The sequence below is a fragment of the Hirundo rustica genome, chromosome 1, assembly GCF_015227805.2.
Source record: "Hirundo rustica isolate bHirRus1 chromosome 1, bHirRus1.pri.v3, whole genome shotgun sequence".
Taxonomy (NCBI): domain Eukaryota; kingdom Metazoa; phylum Chordata; class Aves; order Passeriformes; family Hirundinidae; genus Hirundo; species Hirundo rustica.
The window spans coordinates 79097037-79119622 of record NC_053450.1 but is presented as its reverse complement, the minus strand read 5'-3'; the positions used below and the strand labels follow the sequence as shown (position 1 = coordinate 79119622).

At 36.5% G+C, this 22586-nt stretch overlaps 1 protein-coding gene across 3 annotated transcripts in view; it reads left to right on the top strand.

Moving 5' to 3' along the window:
• Positions 1 to 22586, top strand: part of LOC120758783 (cadherin-12) — a 578611-nt gene that overhangs the window by 129783 nt on the left and 426242 nt on the right. The gene's annotated exons all lie outside the window — the stretch shown is intronic.

Below are 22586 nucleotides of genomic sequence, written 5' to 3'. Positions count from 1 at the left end.
TCATTAGTAAATTTGCAGATGACACTAAGCTGGGAGCGTGTGTCGACCTGTTGAAAGGACGAAGAGCTTTGCAGAAAGACCTGGAATGGTTGGACAGATAGGCAGAGTCCAGTAGGATGAGGTTTAATAAGTCCAAGTGCCAAGTCCTGCACAATAACCCCCTACAGCGTTACAGGCTGGGGACGGTGTGGCTGGACAGTGCCCAGGAGGAAAGGGACCTGGGAGTACTGGTGACAGCAGCTGAACATGAGCCAGCAGTGTGCCCAGGTGGCCAAGAGGGCCAATGGCATCCTGGCCTGGATCAGGAATGGTGTGGCCAGCAGGAGCAGGGAGGTCATTCTTCCCCTGTATTCAGCGCTGGTGAGGCCACACCTTGAGTGCTGTGTCCAGTCCTGGGCCCCTCAGTTTAGGAAGGACATTGAGATGCTTGAGCACGTCCAGAGGAGGGCAACAAGGCTGGTGAGGGGCTTGGAACACAAGCCATATGAAGAACGAGTGATGGAACTGGGTTTGTTCAGCCTGGAGAAAAGGAGACTCAGAGGTGACCTTATCACTCTCTACAATTTCCTGAAGGGTGGCTGTGGTCAGCTGGGGGTTGGTCTTTTTCTCCAGGCAACAATGGACAGAACAAGAGGACACAGTCTCAAGCTGCGACAAGGGAGATATAGGCTGGATATTAGGAAGAAGTTTTCCACTGAAAGAGTGATAAAGTACTGGAATGGCTTGCCTGGGGAGGTGGTGGAGTCACCATCCCTAGAAGTGTTTAAAAAAAGACTGGATGTGGCACTTGGTGTCATGGTCTAGTTGAGGTGTTAGAGATGGGTTGGACTTGATGATCTTGAAGGTCTCTTCCAACCTAAAAATTCTGTGATTCTGTGATTCTGTGAAATTTCTCAAGCTGTCCTGAGTAAGTAATCTAGCTTTCCTATAGCTCAATTTTCAATCTCTGTAATAAATTATTATTTAATAGATATTCTTCTCATTGTGAGAGAATGCACACTTTAACTGTGGAAATAAACTTGCAATGAGTTCCAGAATGCTTAGGAAATGTGAAATGGATCCACATGCCAGAAGTATATATGAAAAGAAGCTGTTGCCCCAGTATGACAAATGAGTTCAAAGAAACATCCTTGTCCCAGAGTATATTTGAAATGTTTGGAGAGTCATACTAGCTTCATATTACTTGTACGACCCTTGCAACTTTAATAGAGTAGGCTTTGGTTTTAGGGAAAAAGGTAAACTCTGCTTTTTTTAATGAATTTTATTATGGATTTATTTATGGATTTTATTATGAACTTCTGCTCATCATGAATGACATTTTCACTTATAAGTATGTACTTTGTAGGGGAAGACAAACTGCTATGGAGCTGAAATATGGAGAAACTGCTTCACTACAAGCCACATAATCACAGAATAATTTGGTTTGGAAGGGACTTTTGAACATCTAGTCCAACCTCCTTGGAATGAGCAGGGACATTTTTAACTAGATGGGGTTTCTCAGATCCCTGTCCAGTCTGACCATGAATATTTCCAGCAGTGGGGCACCTACCACTTCTTTGGACAACCTGTTTCAGTGTCTCAGCAGCCTTAAAAAAAAAAAAAAAAAAAAAAAAAAAAAAAAAAAAAAAAAGGTCTTCCTAATATTTACAGTGAATTTGTCCTCTTTGAGTTTAAAACCTTTACCTCATGTCCTCCCAGAGAAGGACTATCTAAAAAATCTGACCAAAATGTTATTTCCTTATGGAATTGTACTTGGTTTTAAACATAAAAAAAAAAAAAAAAAAAAAAAAAAGCCGCTTCATTATTAGAGCATAAATACAAATCTCATTCCTGTTTGTTTATGTTTTGTTGTTTTGTTTTTGTTTGTTGGGTTTTTTTTCCTCCTGCTTTTCTCGAGATGCATTCCTGGCAACAAACAGATAAAATTATTAGAAAAATCTACAAAGAGCAACTGCTTCATTATCAAAATATAAAAAGTAATTTAATTGAGAGAGACCTAGTGGGAAAATAACTGGAAAGAAGCCCCCATGTTTCAAGATTTCTCTGAAGGACTGAATATAAAAAAGTGTGTTTTTTTAAAAAGAGTCATGGGCACATCTGAACATTTTAGATAAATGTTTTATTGGATGAATCCCATTCTAGTGGCATATGCTGGCAGCAGGGGTTGTGACTGAACTACAGCAAATGCCAAGATTCAGTTCAGTATGTTTCAGAATGGCTGGGGTGGACTCTAATTACCTACTGTAAAAATAAGACATTTTCATGCATGGTGTTGTGGTTTAAACCCAGACAGCAGGTGAACAACCCTTGCTCACCCCCACCCTGGTATGTGATGGGAGAGAGAATTGCAAGGATCAAACTCAGAGCTTGGAGGGTGAGGCAATGACAGTTTAATAGGGAGAGAAAAACCCTGGCCAAGCCAGGGTTAATTTGTGTTGCAGTAAAGAAGGGGCACGGCTAGGACATGGTACTAATTCCATACCAGTTCACATCACTTTCTGGGAATGGGAGAAGGGGCTCCCTTCAAGATTGGTGTAGTATGGTGGTGATTGAATCTGGCTCCATAGTAAGAATTTTCATGTGGAATTCTCTCTTGTACACTTTTGTTATTAATATTGTTGCTGTTAGTGTTCATTTTCTCATCTTGTTGTTTCTAGTAAATTGTGCTTATCTCAACCCCTGAACTGTATCTTTTGTGCCTTCAGTTCTTATCTCCAGCCCACTGTAGGGTGAGGGGTGGGCAAGCGGTGCATGGTTTCAGTGGGAACACTAAACTGAAGAATACCATTCCTAAACCATGACACATGCATGAGTAAAACAAGGAATTAATTCTCAGTTTCCCATGGGCAGGCAACTGTTCAGCCATGATGCACAGAGCAGGGCCCCATCACAAGCAGCAGTTACTTGGGAAGACAAAAACCATCACTCTTCCCTTCTCCTCTGCTTTATATATTAAGCATGAAATAGCTCTCTGATCAGCTGGGATCAGCTGTCCTGGCTGTGTGCCCTCCTAAACTTTTATGCACCCCCAACCTCCTTGCTGGTGGTGTGAGAAGCAGAAAAGACCTTGATGCTGTGTAAGCTCTGTTTAGCAGGCATGAAAACATCCTTGTTATCAACACTTTCCACCACAAAAACATAGCCCCATACCAGTTACTGTGGAGAAAATTTTACTCTGTCCTAGCCAAAGCAGCATACCTGCTGATACTGGAAGCAGCAGCATCAGGAATTTGTTCCTTGAAAGCAGCAGAGTATTCAGGTGGTTCATGTATAGGCAGCCTCACCTGCTGCTTACTGTAACATCTTTTGCTACCTCTTTGAAGGGCAATGTTTCATCCTAAAATAGGCTAATAAGTCAAGGAAACGCAGTGGTTTTTAATATGTAGATATTTGTATTAGAAAACCATTCATGTGTACAAGCATTTTCTTATGCATGTATTAATGTTAATAATAAAAAAAAAAGTTGTGGGGTTTTTTTGCTGTTTTGTTTTGTTTGTTGGGTTTTTTTTTCCCCTTCTGCTTTATTGCTGGACTTATATTCTAGTCAATGCTGGTATTTCAGTCCATCTCTGGTTAGAGAGTCCCAGACACAGTCAATGGTCTGTGTCTCAAGGATTATACAGGTGTAATTCAGCCTTTATATAACTTTGACCCGCAGGATACAGGATGACAAAACAAAAATATTTGTATGAAGAAAACAAATTGTTTACTTAAATTGATAATGATTAGATTAAAATACTTAAATCAGAATTATTTGCTACACAGTGTAGTTATGTCTGCTAGTATGGTACACTTATTTTTGAAGCAATATTGAAGCAAAAAAATTAAAGCTAGCAATATAACCATGAGTTAGAGATTGATGTTACTCAGCTGTACCAACAGCTGTGGGCAAATCTTTCATTCAGCCTCCAGGAGTAACCTTGAGGGGCATATCCTTTCAGGAGCGGGATCTCCATACACACTCCTAGAAGTGATGTGCTTGAAGTCCTGACTATTCAAAGGTGGGGCTGAGCTTATATAGTATAAAGTGATTGATTATCAGTCATAGTTTCTAGGCTGCTGTGTCAACCCAGTGGCTTTAGATAAGTTATCCATACTATCACTTGTTGGTTCCTTTGTCAGAGACTTCACCTGCCACATCCTCATTCCTGCCAGATTCTGTCAGGAAATATTATTTTTCACACCTTCAAAGCCATTATCTTTGCAATCAATGAGTCAGGGTGATCTCAGCATTCTTCAAAAACAGTGTGACCCCCATCTCCATCAGTCAATGACAGCTTTTGCAAACAAGGTAGTTTGAGCTGTTTTACCCCTGCTTAAGCAAAACATCCTTCTACATGTGAATATTTGTATCAATAAGCACAGAAATCTTTGCACCTATAGTATATTGTTCAATAGCTAATACAAGATCTGTTCACAATTCTGTTTGTTTTGCATGGTAAAGAACTTTACGCTTTTAGAGTAGCTTATTCCTTGATTCACAGGTAAAAAGTTTTAGATTTTGCTAAATATTATTTAAATTGAAATATTCAGAATGACCCTGGAAAATATCTAAATACTTTTATTTAGCTTGACATAATTTTGGAGCTCATGTTGGAAGAGTTGGAAGTAGCAACAAGCAACTATTGATGTTGTCAGAACTACAGTAAAATCAAGACACAACTGGCATGTCCATCACAGTTACTGTAGTACATATACAGAGTAAAAAGTTGCTTCTGTTATGTAGAACTCTTGGTTTTGATTCATGAGCAAAACACAAATTAAGTTTAGAGGGTCTTTCTTCTAAACCCTTGTGAGTCATTGAAAACCAATATAATCACGGACAAAGACCCACTAACTCTTTAAATTTAGAAAGTGGTGTGTTTATTCCCCTGCAGGCAGCATGGGAGTCATCTCCAAAAGGTGTGGCCACCCCGAACAAGGTTCTTTGCTCTCTATTTATTTACCAAGACCTTACATACAATACATATGCATAACCCCAGCACCTCCCATCCCCGCTCTGTATTAAAATGAGGCTATTAGTCCTTCACGCGTGCGCAGTTCTTCTCTTGAATTGGGTCGGTGGTCTCGAATTGGGCCAGTGGTCTCAAAGGATGAAGTCAGGAGAGTCTTCATCAGGTCTCTGTGATCCTCTGGCACGATCCAAGGTCCCGTGCTTCGTGATTGATTGATATGAAGTAAAGGTGCTGGCCTTTGTTGTTACTGGTTTCAATCTGTTCTTACGACGGTTCACTTACTCCACTTTCCTCTATACACATATTCAAAATATAACAATTATCTCTAGCTTAGGCATCTAATAATCATTAATCTACCATTTAGTCATTTAACTTACATCTTGATCAATATAAATTTCTTCTAACCCTTAGCTAAAATCTTAACTCTTTAAAATCATGATTCATTGCCAGTGAGTTATGCGTTGTTGTGCTTTCTCAAATGAGAATATATACACCTGTCATGGGTTGGCACATTTTTGTTTTCTGGTTATAGAGAAACTTGAGATGTTTTTCCCTGCCCTGACCGTGGAGTGGTTTGGAGGGGGAGGACAGGGACCCATCAAAAAGCTGGTCGGGATATTGGCAGCTAAATTGACCAATGGGAAATGTCAATGCGACTTTGGAGGGGACATTTAAAACTAATCTGCTGCTGATTGGTCTCTCTCACTTTGGAATCAGCCATGAGGTAACACCGTGGGCGGCGGGCTGGCCCAGTTTGGGCCCTGCTGCCCCTCTGTGCGGCCGGGCCGGGCTCAGCCGGGCCTCTGAGGGCCGCTGCCCGCACAGGGAGGGCCTGGGCCGGCTGAGCCCCTTTCCCCTGCCACGGCAGGGAAGAGAGGCGGCTGCAGCTCGGCAGTGCTGGCCACGTGCTCAGGAACGCAGCAGAAAGGGCCAAGACATGGCCCAGCTTAATCACCGCTGGCAGCAGAGAAAGAAAGCCTGCAGCTCCATAACAACTCTGAGATGAGCCACCCTGGATGAGACCGAGGGGTGGAAAAAGGACATCTACCAGCTTCCTCCATCAGCACAGCTTTGCATTTTCTTCAGCCCCATGCAGCCTCAGTGCTTACACGTGGCTCTTGCAAGCCCGGGTGGATTTAACCCTTTCCTAGCAACATGGAAATTTTAAAGCACAATTTTTCCTTGAGAGAAAGAAGAAAGAAAACAGAGGGTACATAGAACAGACAGCTAATGAAGTCAGTTAGATTAGAAGTGGAAGAACTAATAATATTGGAATAGGATTGAAGAAGTGGACATTTTTAACCAGACTTCTCTAAGGTAAATTATGGAGAAATGAACGGTTCTTTGAAGCATCTTAGTGTTGTTGGGTAGAATGTTATTCTAATCAAAATTGAGAACTGAAGTAATTGAGATTTATTTGGGAACTTTAAAGCCCCCGCTCCTGGGTTAAAAGGAGGTCTCAGCCTTTGAGACAAAGATAATTTTAGACTAGAAGAAGTATTCGTAAATAGTACCCCAGATACACTGAGAAGCTTTGCTGGTAGAACATCACAGTCTGTGAAAACTCTGGGCGGCAGCAGATGTGTGACATTGGGAGCACTGGACTATTTTGTCTTGTGGCAAACGTCTTCATAAAAAGATCTTAGAGAGACTCTTTGCCTGAAAAGTAATGAGTAATTATGTCTAATAGTGAAACTTACTGAAAATCTCAAGTTGTGTCTTTCTATGTTGTTCAATAAGAAAGTTAATAGTTTGTAAGAAGAGAGAAGTGTGTTTTAAAGTGTCATTTTGTTTTAGTTTTTTTCTTTTTCTCAACTTTCTTTTTATTTACTTTCATTCTTTTAGTGTATGTTAATAAAGCTATTTTTGTTTATTTTTAAGCTTAAGCCTGTTTTGTTTTGTTTTGTTTTTCTCCTAATCTCTCCCTTCCAGAAAAAGAGAATAAATATTAAAAAAACCCCTTTACATTAATTGGTGTTTCTGCGGGGTTTTATTAAATTAAAACCATTACAACACCAAACCTAGGGAATAAAGTTGACGTTGCATGTTGTCTTGGTAAGGTTGTTCTATGATATTATGAAGAATCCAATATGGATATGTTAAAATTAATTGGTACTTTAGAGGAGATTTTCTTAACTCTGGACAAAATATTAGGATAAATACTTGACTTTGGCATAGTATGGTTTCTTTTACTTGTTAGTCACATTAGGGTGGACTTCCTTTTGAAAATTCTGTCGTAATCTAGAATACTGGATAATAGAAACAATTCTTCAAGATGTTTGTGCTTTCAGATTTTTTTTTTTACCTAATAAAAAGTATTTGTTTTTATATCAAATAATTGAAACCAGAAATTCCTGAAAACAGGAATACTACTGCTGCAAGTATTAGAGTGAGTAGGCTCCTTTGTTGTTAAAGAAATTGCCTGTGGTCTACAATAGTTGAAAAAGAGAAAAAATTAACTCAGCATGTTACCAGCTGAACTTTCACCTTCAGTATGATGCACAGCAAATAGTGTTTTTCGGAAAAGTTCTTCAAGGAACAATGACTGCAGTGTGTTCCTCCTGGTGGTGAGATCAAGTAATTTAAAAATCCTTATATTTTAACGCAAGTACTGTATAATGATATCCTCAAAATATTTTCCTTGTGATTTCTAGGTTTGACAGACTTTGGCAAAGCACCCTAATTTCTATCATTAAATTAACCTGTGTAGTAATACTGGAGAGAGCAACTGAGAACTGTCAGAGCAACATATTTCATGCAGGATGCATCAGCCTGAGGTGAGGTGAAGGTGCTGCAGCTCCATGTTCCCAGGTTCAGTGGGGAGCAAGGTCGAAGATGTATTTCTACAGCCATGCATGTGCACATGCCATAGAGCCTTCTCACCCACAAAAGCGGTAAAAAATGGTTTAATAAGTAGGTAAGACAGGATGGGCTGTACTGGTCAGGTACAGAGCATGAGCAAATGAGTGTACTGACCAGCCGCTTATTTGTGACCTGGCCTTTACTTCTTATCCTTCTATTTTCCTACTCTTATTACTTCCCAAATCCGCTAAACTGGCTTTTTCAATCTTTGGTTCCTCCTTTAAATATCCTGTAAATCCTGTGACCTGAGATTGCTATTCCTTTGTGTCCTACAGTGTGTCTCCTGGAAAGCAACATTTTTAATCTGAAAAGGGATTTCCAGATTGCTCCTGATTGACTCCTTGTGATGGGTTTTACACCTGGACAATGAGGCTGAGGCTGTGCTGGGGCAGTCCTGAGAGGGGTCTGACTAGGATGTTTGTTGCTTTGTAGTCCTTGGGTTGGGTTCCCACCTGCATCCCTCCATTCCTCTGAGTTTGTGGAGATGGGCTGGGATGGGCAGATTCCTCCTGGGATGGGTCTGAGTGTAGCTGAGTGCTCTCATTCCTGCCATTGTGTCTCTGAGCTCCTTTGTGGTTCTATGATCAGCTTTATCACACAACCTAACAATAAAGAATACAGTAAAATGCCTTATGAATACCAGGCTGAGTTTGCTGGGTAGTTATAATGGAGAATTACTGTTATACAAGTTGCAATGCATGCAAGTCTCCAGAGAGGAAGATGTCCCTAATTGAAATGATTGTAAGTTAGATTGTTTTGCTGAGAATATTATGTTGTTTGCCTTTGCCTTGTCCTTAAAATACTCTTTGTAACTGATCCTTTTGACTTCTGTTTGTAATGATTTCTCTTCAGAATACTCAGATTGTAGATTGTCTTTCACAAATGAGTTTGTAAAAGGGGAATTAAATTTACTTTTTCTCTTTACTCTTCCCTAGCTATCTGTCATGCTGGTTATTTACAAGTTCATGCTGTGTTCTACTAATTGTTGAGTTATTCTGGCATGACAGTATTGTTTCATGTAGAAGTTTTGCCTGGGATAAAGTCAGCAGGAAAACAAGTTTAGACAGCCCTGTGATTCAGAGCTTGCAAAAGATGAGTTTCCAGTGCACAAAACTACCTGTCTCTGTTAGAGCAAGATGAAGTTGAATGGGCCATGAGAGAGAGAGGTAAGTGCTCTTTATCAGGGAATTGAGACCTTTCTGAAAGGTGTCAACCAACTGGGGACACACAGCATGAGGATGTATGCCTTGCAGATGTAACTCTTCTTTCTCTGTTTTGTTTGACTTCTAAAATCAGTGACAGGGTGATAGTCAATGGAAAAGATCATAATTTGATAAATGCCTTTTTGGCTAAAGTAATAATTACAAAAAAACCTCAAAACAAACAAACAAACAAAGAAAAAAAAAAACACCCCAAAAAACCCCAAAACAACCACGTTTCCAGACTCAGAGAAGCTAAAACAGTCAACTGCTGTGTTATCACAGGATTTCAACCATAATAATTAAACTGAGTTCTCTTTTTTTCTTATCTGAGATGGGCATAAGAATTTATCTCCTAGTTGGTGAGTGTTTGGTTCCCTGTTAGTTACCTGCACAGAAACACATAATTTTATAAGCAGGTAGTTAAGGACAAAGGAAGTACTCAAAAGGGCATATGGGAAGGCCTTTATGAGTTGATCTTGACTAATTATACTTAGCTGGTTTTGAGGAAGTAGAGGTATGAAGCTTTCACTGGTGGATGCCAGCCTCTGGTATATGTGTTTAAGTAGGTTTGAGTATGCGTGGAATTGTCTTTTCTCAAACACTGTCTATGTCTTATCACTGGTGTGAGAAGCCATGGTGAAAATCCTGATGAAAACCAGCCTGTAACTGAAATAAATCCCTTCAATAATTGTATTTACCAGATCTCCTCTTCTACAAGGTATTCTGGAGCTTTTAGAGGAAGGCGGAAGAGTTGTTAAAATAACTACTTCTTATCCTATTTAAATCTGCAGAGATGATAAAAAAATAGTACCTTTCAATGTTGTTTATAGTCTCATGTCAACAAAATGGAGTCAGTGTAATTTTAATATTTATATATTCTGGTAGCTTCTTATTAACGGACATCTTTCTAACTGTCTTACAACAATCCATCAACAAACAACGATGAGAGGTAGTGATGGATATTGCAGATTGAGAATGTGAACAAAGAGCTCAATGTTCAGATCAAAGGATTTTTATGTAAATGTATCTCATTCAGGCTTAACTGACTGAAAATTAGCTATTATTTCAGCATCTTTATAGGTTGATTTTTTAGCATTTTATCTTACAAATAGGTAATCTGTGACTACCCATATGGTGTACAGGCATTTATTTTTCTTCAGCTTGATGATTATGTTGCTGCTGTCTTCTTTCTAAACAGTTGACAGATTGTCTTTTGAAGTTATGTTTAATTATCTGAGTTTAGTTTCACTAAAGTGTATTTCAGTGTTGGGTTAAAATGCTATTTCTAGGTGATTACAGAACCTGTCTGCCAAATAGGAAACATTTCTAGATTCAAGTGGGTTACTGATCTAAAAAGATCTCTGATGGTTTTGCTGTGTATTCTATGTAACAGGTGTATCAATGGCTACAGATGCAATTGCTCTTAGCAGTTTCATGTGCAGATCCAGTGTTTTCAGAATCTCTGCTTATAAGACGGCAGTGCTGCCATCTTAAAAATATTAAAGGAGTAAGAATAAATTCAGTCTTCAAAAACATCAGTTAGAAGGGCTGGAATGGCGCCTTCTGAACATATTCCAGCACTAGTGGTTTTAGAAAAATTCGAAGTTGCAAAATTTTTTAGCACTTAATTTTACAGAGAACTTTATTATAATATTTGTAGTGTGTTAGAATTTTCTGGAAATTGTTTAAATCAAGACATGCTTTGCACAACTTAGTATCATAGCCCTTCAAAATACTTTTTTTTCTTTTTTTTTTTCCTTCTCATATCTCATTAAATACTTGAAAAAGTTTTCAGAGACTCACTTGATATCCGACCTATAAAGAAAAAAGTGCACTGTAGATGGAGGTGTCTTGAAGAGATCTCAAAGGGTCGTATTGTCATTATCCCTGCTTAATTAAATCAGAAGATGAGTTGTGTTTGGATGTTCAAACAGCCACTTGCAGCATTCATATGTTTTTTCTGTTGAAATTTTGTATTAACTATACACTGTAAAATGCAAAGTCCAAATTTAGTGTTAATAAACTTCAAAGACAGCAGCATGGGAAAGTGTGTAATACAAATGTAATTACAAGCTGTTATGATAATTTACAAAAATATGCATGTGCTTTATGTTGCTTTCTGCTTTGATTTTTGTATGGCGGTTATAAAAAATAAAATGGTCTCCAGAAATTATTTCTTTTGCTGCTGAGAAAGCACATCTTATACTTAGCATGCAGCTTTCCAATTCTCCACTGTTTCCTTTCCCTTGGGTATGAGCTTTTATCCTGTAAAAATGAGGGTTTAAAATTCTGAGTCTTAAATGTTGAAACAGTACTGCCTATTACCTATTTTCTCCACTGTATTTTATGTGTTAAGGGGCTTGTAACTCAGCATGGCTTATGTTTCCAGCACTATCTGAACTCCAGCACTTTCAGAAATAAGCTATTCACATGCTCTGAATGTGAGGGACAGCTGCAGTTGTACCACTGTTTGCTACTTATGATGAATGCTGGGAAAACATAAAAATTCTTGCCTTCCCTGAGGTAAACAAAATGACTGGCAAACTAATGTTATGTTTGAATATGAAGCAGTCATACAAGGCAGACCTCCCCATTTAATAAGATTGGTATTATCAGTCCATGGAAATAACTCTTGCATTAAGGTAAGCAAAATTGAAGTATGAAAAATACACAAAGCTTCAGTGCTAAGGAATGTACAGGATTGGACAGGATCATTTATTTTGATGTCCAGCTTTTCCTAGCTGTAATTTTACATATAATATTTCCCGTACCGTTAATATTGATGTATTCTGTTTAAAAAAATATTTTTTTCCAAAACATGAATTAGATTTTCTGTTTTTCTGTGTAATTATTTATTATTTGTCTTACCTGAGAAAAGAATAAATAATAGTCAGAGTTTAAGGGGTTTTTGTTTGTTTGTTTGTTTTGGTTTTTTGGGTTTTTTTTGGTTTTTTGGCATAGCATATCCAGTTAGACTTGGGTGGTTTAGTTTTATGGCATCATTTTTGCCAAAGGAACAGTTCCATGATGTGACAAGATACAGCTGGTCATGCTATCAGATATGTTGATGAATGGCAAATGATATTCAGATTTAGGACAAGGTGGTTTTTGTCTCTTAATCATTATCTGTCACACATCACAATGGATTAGCCCATCTAGGACATGACTAATTCTTATTTATTTATTTATTTATTTATTTATTTATTTATTTATTTATTTATTTATTTATTTTCTTTTTGGTCTATGGGAATCCAGAATCTCATCTCTCAAGGCTTTTTTGACTAATATATTATGGGTGCATTATGCGGTTATGGGTGTACCCATCTCATTCTCTAGCTGTAGGATAAAAATGCCATCACCAGGAAAGGCAGGAGGTCAGGAAATAGAGTACACTCTATTCTACAGAAATATTGTTGAGAGCTGAGTAAACAAAAAAGAGTTTAAAATAGAATCACAGAGGGGTTTGGGTTGGAAGGGACCTTAGTGATCATTTATTTTCAACTTTTAACTATCATCTAGGTCAACCCCGACACAGGCAAGGACAATTGCCACTAGAGCAGGTTGCTCAAAGTTCTGCCCAACCCAGCCTCAAACACATACAGGGGTGGGGCATCCAGGAGTTCTCTGGGTAATCTGTCCTAGTGTCTCACCACTCTCATTGCGTAAAACTAAACAAGTAAACAAAAAATAATGAAATACCCCAAAATTCCCAACAAACAAAAATAAATTTTCTTCTTTATATCCCATCTAAATCTACCCAAAATCTACCATCTTTCAGTTTAAAATTGTTGTTGCCCCATGTCCCATTTCTACATGCCTCGGTAAAGATTCTAGTCTGTCATATAAGCCTTCATGCATTGAAAGGCCTCAATGATATGTCCCTGCAGGCTTCTCCAGGCTGAGCAACCCCAACTCTCTCAGCCTGTTCTCATAAGAGAGGTATTCCACCTCTCTGACCATTAATAGATTTACAGATACATTATGTTATGAAGAAATAGATATTGAAGACTTTTTCAATTACTGTGTTGAATGTACAACAAAGGCTATAACTTTCCTTTATGTAAGTTATCAGGAGACTCCATTAGTGGATCGCAAAACATATCTTTATTATTTGGACACGTGTACATTGTGAACGATGAGTCTTTTTGCCTGTTTCTTTTGACGTCTTTCTCAGCAGCATAAAACCTTTCTGAATTAAATAATGTTAATAATAATTTTATGTTTTAAATTATTATTTGGAAAAAATAGATAACCTAAACAGGTTACAAGATCAATAGGCTAGGCAAGCAACAGAAATTTATCTGCTGAGAAGATTGGTGTGGCACTTAACAGTACTTTTCTTTTTAAGAAAACTGAATGTTCCAGAAAATTGTTACCAAACTCCTGGGAACCATTACTGAGTCAAAGAATTTTTCCAAGAAACCAGTTGATATGGCATGCCTCAACAAACCATGATTTTTCAAGTGGTGTGTTGGTAAGACTACTTATAATAAATACATTTTTATAATGCTTTTACTAGAAAAAGTAAAACCCATTTTCTGTTTTGCTGGTGGTATATCTACTTTCTGAAAGCTGTATACCAAACCTGAAGGGAAAGGTTTTCTTGGAAAAATGTGATTTTTTTTTTTTCCCCTCTCTTGATTTCTGTTTCCAATCAACAGTCTGTGGTCTGTAAACATAACGAAAGGCGAACAAATCAAACTAGTGCATGACACGAACTGAAACAGTTCAACCTGGAAAACAAAAATTTGTAAACTGTTAGTATTTCAAACTTTTTTCCTGTTTTCCATAAACGTACTGTAACAGTGCATTAAGAAAACAACCCTGAGTTTCCAAGATGAAGGGATACCTAGAATAACAATTATTATAGATAATTAAGAAAAAGCTGTTGCTGTTCAAAGGGAAAGAAGTAAATATGTCATGATGAAGAACCTATTCCAAGCACATATGATAAACTATGTGAGAAGAAGAATGTGTTTTGGAAATTTGTGAGAATGATGAGCATTAAAAGTATAAAACATACACTAAAAACCCCATAAAACTAAACTGAAGATGGTACAAAGATGAGCCTTAGGCTAATAAAGAGAATATAACTTTGTCAAGAAAGTAGAAACTCCCTTGCACTTTCTTATATATAAAATAATATACCTAAACCCTCTCTTTTTTTTCTTTTTTTTTTTTTTCCCTGATTTTTCCTTTGAAATATGTTTTTGTTGTTGGTTGGGGGTTTTTTTGTTTGTTTTTTTGGTTGGTTGGTTTGGTTTGCTTTGGTTTTTTTGTGTGCGTGTGCTCTATAGTTACTACTGAGACTGGATAGATGAGTTTGACTTCCTGAGAAATCAGTGCTTCTTACAAATTTATTTTGATGTTTCACTGCTGTTATTTTATGACATCTGTGTTTACTTAGCATCAGGATGAGTTGGTCGCTATAACTTTAGGGAGACTTAGTCTGGTACTGATCTCTTGTACTGCAGAAAAATCTTGTGCTTTGAAATGCAACAATATGATGCTGATGTCTTTTGTCCAATAGTAATGATCTATCTTATCAGTGAACCACGCATAGTTAGACAATTTTACTTATTCTGTGTCCTTCTTATAGACCTTTCTTGTAATGACTTTTTCCCCCAGTTACCTTCTGGGATTGGTGTGTTTCATCTGAGAGCTCTTGGAGCACATAACTTCATGCTTCACTTCCAGGGTTCCAAATCTTGCTTGCCTGCTGAGGAGGTCTCTTCTTTGTATTGATAAGGATGCCTGTTTAAGCGTATAACTCGATATAATGGTTTCCATTCTTATATCTGCTCAAAGTCTAATTCCATGCAGAATGAAGGTTTGGGTTTTTTGCTTTTTTTCTTCTTTTTCCAGGAGACTAAAAGGTGTTAGATTCTGGTATTGTAGTTGTATTGTATCTGTTGTGTTAATCTCCAGTCTAAATGAATGTCTACTTTTGTCTAAGAGCAAAATTGCCTGTAACTTCTCATGACTCCAGAGCTAAAAATGAACACCAAATTAGTATTGATGTTTTATTAGAATGCTCAAATTAGGTTTAATTTGAAGTGTGTATGTATGTGTATTAGCATCATAGCATACTCCAAAATTTGAAAATGGAATAGACATCAAAAATAAAATTGAATTGTGAGTGAAAATTGAACTTGTTTTCATTTTTAAAATTAATTGACTAGGCATCCTGATTATAACTAATTGACTTGTTATTCTAGGCCTGAACTTCATGCCTGAGTATCACCCCTCTTCATATGAACTTAATTAACCAACTTGCTTTAATGACAGTACTGTAAACAGCCTGATAAAATGACTGGTGGTTCAACAAATTCATCCCCTTCAATAATGGAGAAACTGTGTGTCTATACTGCTATGTTCTTTTATCCTCTTGTTGGTGGGAATAGACTAGAACACATGCAACTGGGAAAAACCATGAAAGAGAATTAAGCCCATAGTAAAAATATAGTATGTGGTGGTGTGTTTGGATGCCTTGCAAAATAGGTCCTGCCTAATTACATGTGTGTGTATAACTGTTCTTTTGGATGCATTTCAGCCACTAGTAGATATGTGTCTCTGTGCATGTTTAAAGGAAAGGATTAAACTAAAAGAAGAATCATCAAAATGCCTTTGTGTTTTAGCAGCACTGCCCTGGGACTCAGTTGACATTCCAGTCACATGTTCTGTTTTTCCTGAAGTTTTTCTTTTATTTTCTGCAGCTCTTGGACAGAGGCAGTTTGTAACAGGAGACTTGTCTGCTACAACAAGTCTAGGAGACAACTACCAAAATGAAAGGCTCCATTTCTGTAAAAGATATGTGTGTATAATTCTGCATTACAATTATATATAATTGGGTTCAAAGGGGCCTTGGGACGTCCCCTAGTCTGACTTCTTGCTCAAAGCAGGATCAACACAGAGTCGAGACCAGGACTTAAAAATCTACAATGATGGAAACTGCATAACCTCTTTGGAGAACTTGTTCCACTGGCTAATTATACCCACAGTGATTTCTCTGTTCCTCTCCACAAGTCCTTTCCCCCTTATATCAAATTGCAATCTGTGTATTTTAGTTCATGTTAATCATGTCTCATCTTCCAGATCGGTGCAAAGAACTCCTTCCCAAAGTACAAGAGCTTGGCACAACTCTCCCTTGCTGAACTTGACTCAGTTATTCAACACCTGCTTTGTAACTGAGGGTCCAAAACTGGACACAATATTTTAAATATTGTCTCAGTAGCACTGAGTAGGAGAGACTAGTCCTCCCTTAAGCATCCTGGCTGTGCTCCTGTTAGCATAGATCAGGATGTTGCTGGCATTCCTTGAGGTCAGGACACACTGCTAATTCAGATTGAAATATAAACATACTTCCTCACTTGTTTCTTTGGAATATAAAGTTTGCCATGTAAGGCTGAAATTGTTTCTTTGGAATTCACCTGAGTGCAATATTTCAGATGAAAGTAGGAAGAGTCATGAAGTTCTAAATTGGAGCACAATAAATTCTCTGATCAATTTGTTGCCTGATGCATGAGTGGTCTGACTAATCTGGACATTGTTCTAAAAATAAAAGAGCTTTTTTTTGTCTGTGTGAGTGTTAGCATTGACTTTCACCGCTCCTTTACCAAGGACAGAATTATACTGGCTTGCATAAATTGAATCTTTAGGGTTTTTTCATCACTAACAAAAATACACTTCATGCTTCTCTCTTCAATACGTGTGAAATACAGTCAAACAATATCCTGAGGTTTTTGGGGTTTATTTTGGTTTTTTTTAAGAAGAAGAAGAAGAAAAAAATCCAACTATTTGTGTTGAATTATATCTTTAAGGCATATGATGCATCTGTTTTTGAAGTTATATTAATATTTGGAAATATTTATTTATTTCAAATTGCTTCAAGCTAGTGAAAAGGTCCTCTAAGATTTAATCAAATTCAAGTTCTTTGCTCTAGGAATCTGATAGAAAAGTAGCTTATTCCTGTTTTTTTTTTTTTTTTAATTGCTCCACTATATAGTATAAAACAATCCTCTACAGTAATTTTCTGTAGAATATGCTAAAAACGAAGTTTTATTTAAAGGCCTTTTTCATAATAGATAAAATCAACAGGAAAGCTCTTTATGCTACTTTTCAGACTGCTTGTCTTCTTTGAAGTTAGTACTAGTAATACTTTTCATCTGTTACCCTAAAAGAAACTCAGCCAAAGACTCAAAGAATTTTATATATTGTTCTGTGGCTTTTATCTTATCAGCACAGCCAACAAATATATCATGTCAATTGAATTTATCTCTGAAATGTCTTGATCCCAAAACAAGAAGTGCAATTACTATGAGGAAATTACAAGCAATCAATTATAAAATTGAATTAAATTTCAATATAAATTTAAATTAAGAGGACTATTTATTACTCTAACAATTAGCTAAAGAATAAAATGTTGTATGCATATCAACAGTTAAATCTGAATTGCAGTTTGCTAGTATATGTTGAGCCAAATATTCTGTTTATGAATTTCAGTCATAACTGAAAAAAACCCACTAAATCTACTTGTGAAACTTTCTCATTTTGCATTTAATTTCTCTTCATAAATCCTTACACTGATATTGACTTCTTTTGACAGTTGCACTTATGCTAACATCTCATTCTTTGCAATTATATTTCATTTTGACCTTCTTATGGTTCTTGTCTCTTCCCCACTAGTAATTATAAATCATTAAGTGGTGGAAAAAATACTTACAGAATTGTTATCCTTTATCAGGAAGCTAACTGGTTTGTACTTAACTATACTTAAGGGGTAAATCTTGTCTACCTTGGACTTCTGAAGGAGCCATAACTCATTCACAACAGATGTTGGTAATTTACCTTGCATCTTTAACTTCTACTTCTTCCTTTTTTCCATTTCATCTAAATGAGACGATTTTGTTAGAATTGGAGAGAGAAGTAAGTAAGATATTTAACCCCACATTATCAATTCTAATACTTTGTCTTTCATAGAGGCTTAGCTTTAAAATTCTCTCTATTTTAACCCTAGTTTGTCTGAAACTTTCAGACAGTACATGAAAATTAGTTTCAAGGGAAAGAAAGAAAAAAAAAAAAAGCAGTTTTTTGTGGGTTTTTTTTATTTTTTTAAAAAAAATCTGTATTTTACTGTCTATGTACCGCCTTTTATTTTGTATAATTTTAGCCCTGTGTTCTGCTTTTAGCCCTGTGTTCTGCTCTCAAGGCTTTTGCGCTTCAGACTTGGTCTCCTCCAGCATATCTGTCTACCATCATCTGTTGTAAAGAAGCAAATATAAGAATATAAGAGAAATTATGAGAAGAACTTATGATAAAACATAAAATAAATGGTCAAAATTCTATCATGGTCTTATATAAAGGAACTGTTCATGGTATAAGATACTCTTCCCTGCACCTTTGGTTGCTGCTCACATAAAACCTGAAATACTCTGCAACTTCTATAAAGATGCAACCAGTTATTAGAAACTCTGATCTGTAATGCAAGAAAACACATAGAGCGTAGTGATAATCTTCAAGCTCAAGTGGATGGAATGGGAAACTCAAGTCAAAAGTATGGAACTGGTTTAGGAATAATATTTTTGGAACAAAGTTCAGCTACTATCAAGGTTTAAGGCTTTAGAAACTCTTCAAGGGTTTACATTTTAAGAATTTTTTTTAGTGTTGAGGTTTGTTGGTTGTTTTTTGTTTTATTGTTTGGGCTTTTTTTCCAACAAGAGTTGGAAATATATTTTTTGTTGGTAAGCTTATGGGTTTTTTTATGAGAGATTCTTCTTACTGGTAGTTGTGCTGGATCATGTTTCCTTGCAACTCAATGTGAGTTTTTAACCTCACCGGTTGGGTGCCATTCCTAGTCCTTATGGTCTCTAATTAAATTAAAAGGGAAAAAAAAAAAAATCAACACCTGATGCCTGCTTCAGGGAGTATATTTGTCAAGCACATAAGGTGGTTTTATGTGACTCTAAAGCACTACTCACAGTAGCTCCAATACAGCCAGATTCTAATTTGGAAAATTTCCCAAGGCCAGGAATGATATCTAATGATGGAATTGCAATTAGAAAAAACACGTCAGTGTTACACCAGTTGCTCATACTCATGTTATTTCTATCACTTGACTAATTTAATTTTTGTTTAACTAGCCTTTTCTTTTGTCTGCAGCTATATATGTTTTCTACTGATAATCTCATGCTGCATATGTTTTTGTGACATGTTCCCTTGTCAGCCTGTTGTCTGTTTTGTAGTTGGCCTAGTGCTGGTTGCTATTGCTAAGGCCCAGTTCTGCTCTGCTGTCCCTGACAGCTGGTGGAAATGATGGAGAAGTCCATGTGGCAGTGCTGATGCCTGTCCCCGTGGTTGACTGTGAGCCATGTTACGACACTCCGACCAGCTCTACCTCTGTCTTTGCTAGAGTGTTGCTTACTCACAGATGTGATAACTAGTGAATTGGCAAGATATTTTCTTTCTCTAGTATTAAGCTACCAAAATAAGCCATTGCTATGAATACATAGCAGAGTAAAGTAAGTTTCATGAGCATGAACTGAAATCCAAAAATATCTGGATTGTATGACTCAAGAATTTGTTAGATTATTTAATATGTTTTGGACTTCAGGACATGACAGTACTTTCAGTTGCTTTAACTTTTGAGGTAAGGAAATTTTTTGAAAATCATGTGAATTAAAACAAAAATAATTTGGCAGAAGATATTAGCATGCTTTTGGCTTTGTAAGTAACTTCTCTCAATTTATATACTAATTAATACAGTAGAAGGCTGATGTGGGAAACTATATGATGGATAAAATTAAAGAGGAGTTTTTCAGCATGTTTACTTGCTTATGTATGTATTTATTTGCTTCAGTATATAATATTATATACTGAACTATGAAGGTCGTAGATCAAGGTATGGGATTCTATCATCTGCAAAAGTCATGGGAAATAAAGGAGTTCCATGAAAAATGAAGAAGTCAGTTTAAGTTATGTAATTATTTTCAAACTGCTAATAATTATGCAGAGACAAGAACATTGTCTCATGAAGTGTAACAGTGAGAATAACTGATATTTCATCATCACAATAATAATAGATAAAAATGCATTGAATTTTCTGTTTATGAAGTAATTTAGTAGCAGTAAACATGGGACAAACTGATAACTGCTGGAATGAGCACAAACAAACAAAATAATTACAGGTTTTGTAGACAGAATTAAAACAATCCTGTTCCTGCATAATAATAAGAATTAAGATTAATCTATATGTAGAAAAGAAATTCTGCTAATTTGCATGATCATCACCATACCTGGTTTATCAGCTACAGGTGATATGCACAAGGACCTTACTAAAAATAATATATTTACCCTTGTATTATAATCTGCACATATACCAAGGATTTATATACTTATTTCAAGATGTGCACTAGGTAAAATGAAATGCCATATGTTTCATTTTGAAAGGAAAAGTGCATTCTGTGACATTTCCAGTGTGTGCCTACATGCTTCATGACAACCTTACAAAATTGTTGTGAAATATACAGCTCAAAACCAAAATTTTATTGCATAGTTATAAATATGAAGTGCACAAATTCTGCCATGTCTTACCATTTAAAAAGATTGCTTTAGAGTGAGTGGGCTTTTTCAGATGTATTAGTGAGGAAAATGCTGCCAAGTAAGTAGTATAAATGTACTTGCAGGCTTGACAGAAATCAGGCAAGAAATAGCAACCTGTCTTCCAAATCTTGGGATCAATGTTCATCCAATACACTTTTTTTTTTTTTTTTTTTTAATATATATATATATATATATATATATATAATGCAGAGGAGAGTGTTATTTTTATTTTGTTTTACTGAATATACCAGCTTTTTCTTATGGATGGCTTCCAAGTAATATAGGTGAATTTTTATTCCAAACAGCCAATGAACACCAGTTTAAAAGCATCATTTTAGTTTCCTTTATTTCCTTATTGTAGGAAGCAGCTTTAGTAAGCAATTTTCTGCTGTATGGAAACCAGAAAGTAATTTTTTTTTTTTTTTTTTTTTTTTTTTTAATAATTCTCAAGAAGGACCTAACAGGTGATTACAGAATGTTGGAAGATATTGTGATAGAGTAACTATATGCATATCCTAAGTGTGTAAAAAACCTCCTTGATTCTGGTATTTATACCCTGAACCTGGTCTATTATTCACAGTCAGATTTATAATGCAAAAAACCCTCTCTGTAAATTACATCACTTTTGCTCACAGAGCCAATATTTTAAAGCCTAACCAAAGCCTGTCTTGGCATACATTAGGCAAGATAGCTAATATATCTATAGTAGCTAAAATATATTAAAGTCAATGTCTGTCACATTTGTGAGCATGTCACTATGGATGACAATTTTTAACATTCATTTATTTCACCATTTTTCCTAGTAGGTATTTTTCCATATTTTACATGCTAGTTTCAGTAGAAATGGTCCAAAACATAACCTTTCATCAAAAATCTCTTGAGTTGTTTATAGAACTTAGCCCATCAGTTCTTTGATTAATTTAAAAAAAAAAAAAAAAAAAAAAAAAATCCTGGTCTCTATCTTGATGCATTAGGCATATAAATGTTTTAAAATATGTGCATAATGTATATCTAGCAGTTCAGAGTATTTGATTATATTGGGGCTCTACTACAGATCTATACCACTTGAACAGGGTGTCACCAGCTTGGTCAGCTGCAACCAGCTCTGTTCTTCTTGTCATACTTGGTGGTAAAGGGATGTAAAAGACAGGTTTGTACTGACAGCAAGACAGAACTCTGGTTGTCACAATACTTGAGCACCTTTGTTGGTTGCTGTAGTGGTTGGGATTTTTATGTTTTTGGAATATTGCTGAATATTTGGAGCCTGTATAACTAATGCAAAAAAGATTTGTTGCACATTAGCTTTCCTAACTGGATTCTTAAGTATGCACATACATTTATCGATATGTAGATTTTTAAATGTGGGTATATATATGTATTATGTATTTATTAAACCCAGTCTTCATTTGAAATACTAGATGTGTATCACTGTGCTAGCTGGCATTTCAGACACCTGACTTTTACAAGATAGCTACATTTTTCCTGAATTTACAAGCTGACGAAGCAGGCATTTTCATAAATATAGTCAGTACATCTGTGCTGGTACCCATAGTATTAAATATTTTGCCAGTTGTGATAGATGATTTATTTAAGCCTAAGGAAGTTCAGAGCAAAAGGGAAAATATTCTCTGCAAGAAAATATATAGAGAACATAATGAAGGATTGCTAAATCTAGCTTTGCTTATAAGCACCCTAACCTTTTTCTCAAGTACTTTAGTATGACTGGGTGCGATGCCCTCTGCCAGAGTGTTGTATAGGTTGTATGCATTGGTTCAGCAAGCTCTGTCAAACCTAATTTTTCTGAGGACGAGCCCATATGACTGAACAGTATAGTAATGCTGATCTCCATATGTAACAGCACAATGTCATGGCTGCCTGTTGTATGAATCCACACAAATGCACAGCAAAACCCCGTCATTTGGCTATGCCAAATCATGATCTTGTGTTATGTTAAAGTCATAAGGTGAGC